This window comes from Silene latifolia, chromosome Y, assembly GCF_048544455.1.
Source record: "Silene latifolia isolate original U9 population chromosome Y, ASM4854445v1, whole genome shotgun sequence".
Lineage (NCBI taxonomy): Eukaryota > Viridiplantae > Streptophyta > Magnoliopsida > Caryophyllales > Caryophyllaceae > Silene > Silene latifolia.
Window position 1 is genome coordinate 3766469 of NC_133538.1, and position 4171 is coordinate 3770639.

The 4171-nt window shown below is 36.1% G+C and overlaps 1 long non-coding RNA gene across 1 annotated transcript; it reads left to right on the forward strand.

Annotated features, from left to right (window-relative positions):
• Window positions 1–1797: 1797 nt before the first annotated feature.
• Window positions 1798–3492, forward strand: LOC141633112 (uncharacterized). Its single transcript, XR_012537916.1, has 2 exons — window positions 1798–1873; window positions 3296–3492. It is a non-coding gene; the product is annotated as an uncharacterized LOC141633112 (long non-coding RNA).
• Window positions 3493–4171: the final 679 nt, after the last annotated feature.

Genomic DNA, 4171 nt, shown 5'->3' on the forward strand with positions numbered 1-4171 from the left:
TTGATTCTTACGATAAGTGACCTTTTAAATGTTTTGGTTACCGATTCCAATTTCAGTTTTATTTTTATAACCTTTCATTTATACTTTCAAGTTTCGAGGACGAAACTTTTTTAAAAGATGGGGTGATTGTAACACCCCGTATTTTATTAAGATGGATAAAATTCTTTTAATTGCTATTTTGAATTTAATTACATCATTTAACGATTTATATATATATGCTTAGCTAATTAATTAATTTCATCATAATTCGATACGTTAATTTTAATAATCATTAATAAGTTTATTTAAAGTTAGTTCGAGTTTATTGAAATTAGTTCGAGTTTATTTATTTAATAATTTCCGTTTCTTTACGAGTCCTTATGAAAGTGGTTTTAAGTGAACCCGAGATGGATTTTGGGAACAAAACCGTCCAATTAGCTATTTTGAGCTTATTTCACTAAATTAGCAATTTTTATTAATATCCGTTAGTTTTGTAAAAATCGCTAATAATTCCGATTCAAGCTGATATTGTATTATTTACGTTAACTAGCTGAGTTTATTTTATTTTCACTCATTAAATTTATTTATTATTGATTCCGTTTTATTACTGAAACTTTTACTTAAATCGGTTAAATTTAACTCAAACGGTTTTAATAACGATCGACGTTTCTTAACGACGAAAGAAACGTCACGTATAATAAATAGCAAAGCTAGCAGGTGTCTTTGTCTCATTTATAAACAACGTACGTCTTCTTTCCTTCTTCTTCCTTCTTTTTCCTTCCTTTTCGTACCTTTCTTTGAATTTTGATCCATTAATCGACGCGTCGGTGCTTCGTTCCTTATCCGTTTTCAACTATTTTTGTTCCATAGCGCTCCTTTCGTCGTTCTCGTCAATCCGTTGTAAGTAAAATTCATTTTCGTTATGTATTTTTACAAACCCATTTATATTTTCAGCTTTATTTATTATAAGACGGTTGTATGTACTAAAATAGACGTGCAGTAGAAGATTTGTTAGTATGTTTTATAGTTGAGACGGTGTATAATTATATATAGGGATCCTTATGGATGTTAATTAGTCGGTTGTATAGTTGAGACGGTGTATACTGATATGTGGAGATGATTGAGACGGTGTATACCGACCTCTAGGGATCATTTGGGATGCTAGCTAGTAAGTGGTATATTTGAGACGGTGTATCTTGACATGTAGGGTTTGTTTTGGGGCGCTTTGGGATGGATAAATGGTGCCTTTCAGGACTGTTTTTAGGGCGTAAGAGTGACTGATGTTGGACGGTTTCCTGTGTATTTTTGGGACCGCTATAATGTGTTGTGTAGGCTGTTTCGTGGGGTGATGAGGGACTATTTTAGGACTGTTTTGAGGTCTCTTTGTGCAGGTTTTTCAGAGTTGTTCATGGATTGTGGTGGGGTTGTTTTGGGATGTTATGTTGCAAGGTTTTGGGACTATTTTAACGTGTTTGAGTGGGCTGATTTTAGAACAGTCAAGCATGGGTTTTAGTGGCTAAGATGGGTAGTTGTTTAGGTGGAGTGTTGGAGACAATGTGCTTTGATCGTAGCTTAGCAAAGGGCTGGCCGTGGCCTGGCGTGGCCTAGCTAAGTCACGAGTTTGAGGTCATGTGTAGTTGGTGGTTAGGCCGAGTTTGAGGTTGTCATAATAGCTTTTGAGCCGTGTCCATAAATTGTTTTGACGCTAGTTTGGTTTATTTAATATATAATTAATTAAATTAATTTCCGTCTCATATTTTATATAAAGATAATTCGTTAATATCGTCCTTTCACATAATTATTTTAGGTGGCTCATATGTGGTTGAAGATGAAGAGTAATTTTGGGTTTTAGAAGCTTTCTCAAGTTTATTGCTTGTCTCTTTGCTAGCTTAAGGTAACTATTCCGAGTTACTCGACGAATTAATGTCACATAAGTAGTAAATGTGGTGCTTGTTGTTTGTTAAGTGTTTAGGTGATTGATAATGTTTTACTTTCATTTTTCACATGATAGAAATTGGAAATAGCATGAGAATAATATAGCGATAAAATTTGTAATTTGGGCCAAAGTAGGCCAAGACTCTGAGCTGGGCCAGATTGACCGAACGAGTTTGGTCAAGCTAGGTTTAAACCAGTCAGCCTCGATTTGACCGATGACCCGTCGCGGGACTCGGGTCGAGGGTTTGTCTTTGAGGTGAGATTGGTTGTTATTGGAAATTTCATGTTATGTCTTGATGATTGTAATTATCATTTCACATGTTGGTTGTTGGATGAATTGGCTGCCTTATACTTTAGTCTTGTTGCCTCTTTGCCATTTTAGTTTGTTCTCATGAATTATGAAATTAACGGTTAGCTGGAGTTTGGATTATTATTGATATTGAGGATATTGTTGGATTGTTCTGCTGAATAGACATTTATATAGCCTTTCACATGATAGAATGTTAGCATTTATGTTGGTAAGTTGGACTCTTTGCCTCTTATGGTTAAGTGGGTGTCTTACTTGTCTTGTGTGGTGTGGGCTAAAGTATTCAAGTGGGACTAGGCGGGACTAGGTCCTAGGTGAGTATTTCGGCCTTCATCATAGATAGGTCTTTATAGTCTCTGACGAGTATATGTTCACTGCTTGATAGCCTTTGTGTTCCTGACTAGTGGATTTATATCCAAGTTGGGGCATGACCTCAGGTACTAATTTTGATAGTATGGGGTCAGCTTAAGTACTAGCCAACCCTTCGGTGGTGTCCTTAGGGTACTCACTTCACTTTGTTTTAAAAAAAGTTGTGGGTCTTGGGTGCGGTGGTGTGTATCCGCATGTCTAGGTCTGCGCAGATTTTAGGCTAGGGTTGTGTTGTCTCTTGGCCATGTTTTCTTAATAGTAACCGCTGAGCCAAGATACCGGTTCGATTACCTTCCCTACCTCGTGGTATAGACTCGAGTTACAAAGTGACTATTGACGGTACTAAGAACTTATGCCTGTCTTTGATATATTGCCCTTTCTTGTTTGATGATTCTATGAATCATAGAAGGTGAGATGCAAGCCGGCTATGGTTGATAGAGTTTGGATTCCTGGATGTTATGTGACTCACATGATAGTGTAGCTTGAGTCGGTCTAGTATTCACATGCTAGGACTATGTGTTGTTATATTGTTGTTCACATGATAAGCACGATTGTCTAGCATCTATATGCTAAGGCATTGTGTGATTCGTATTCATATTCTTATGTTTACATGTTATATTAATTATGACATTTCGTGGCTGGGAGAACTCGGAGTTACTCCCCACTGACTGTGGCTTTCGTATTTGTATAAAATGCGAATGACAGGTAGGTGATGCATATATGGGGTACATGGACGAGCTAGCGAGCAAAGTAACCTTGGGACCTAGACTGGTTTTATTTTATTGTGACCCTTAAACCCTTTTTATGTCACATACATTTTAGGGACATATGTCTCCCTTTCTCATATTTGGTTTGTATAACTTTGTTTCGCGACTTTAGCGATGTTTCATTCATGAGATTTATTTTGGACCTTGCATGTTTGACACCTTCCCTTTTGGATATCTTTATAACAGGTTCAGGTTTTAAAAATTACAGGTTTTTACTATAATGAACCTATTACAAACATATCCATGCAGTTTTATTCTAGAATTACGTGTTTACTTTTCGGCAATAAATGAGGGTGTCAAAATTTGTTTTTCTATTTTAGGAAGGCCATACTAGGAAATTATTATTTGCTTTACATTTTTTTTAATATGTTGCATGCATTGCCAAATCGCCATAAACAACACATGCATATCATATCGAGTAATCGACCGTGCAATTATAATTATCGATAATTAAACTTTTAGCTCACTTTAATTTGATAGATAATAAATTGACAAGACCTTTACTTTTAAAAGATTGAGACTTAGCCTTACTAAATAGTAGGAGCCCATGAATCTAAATTTCATATAGGTACAATACGGTATTGAAATATTTTATCGGGGTGCTTGCTTTGACGTTGGATGAGTGGGGTAATAAATAGTTATTACACTTCAAAAACTTGGTTGATCTCAACGAAGGTATTTGCGACCGTAGCCGCAAAAGGTTTGGGCTAAAGATGAACTTAACGTAAATTCATCGACCGAGAGTTCTAATTATAGAATCGGTTAAGAGGGTTAACCTACCAAGTTGTATTAGTAAACGTTGTAGAGGGACCGT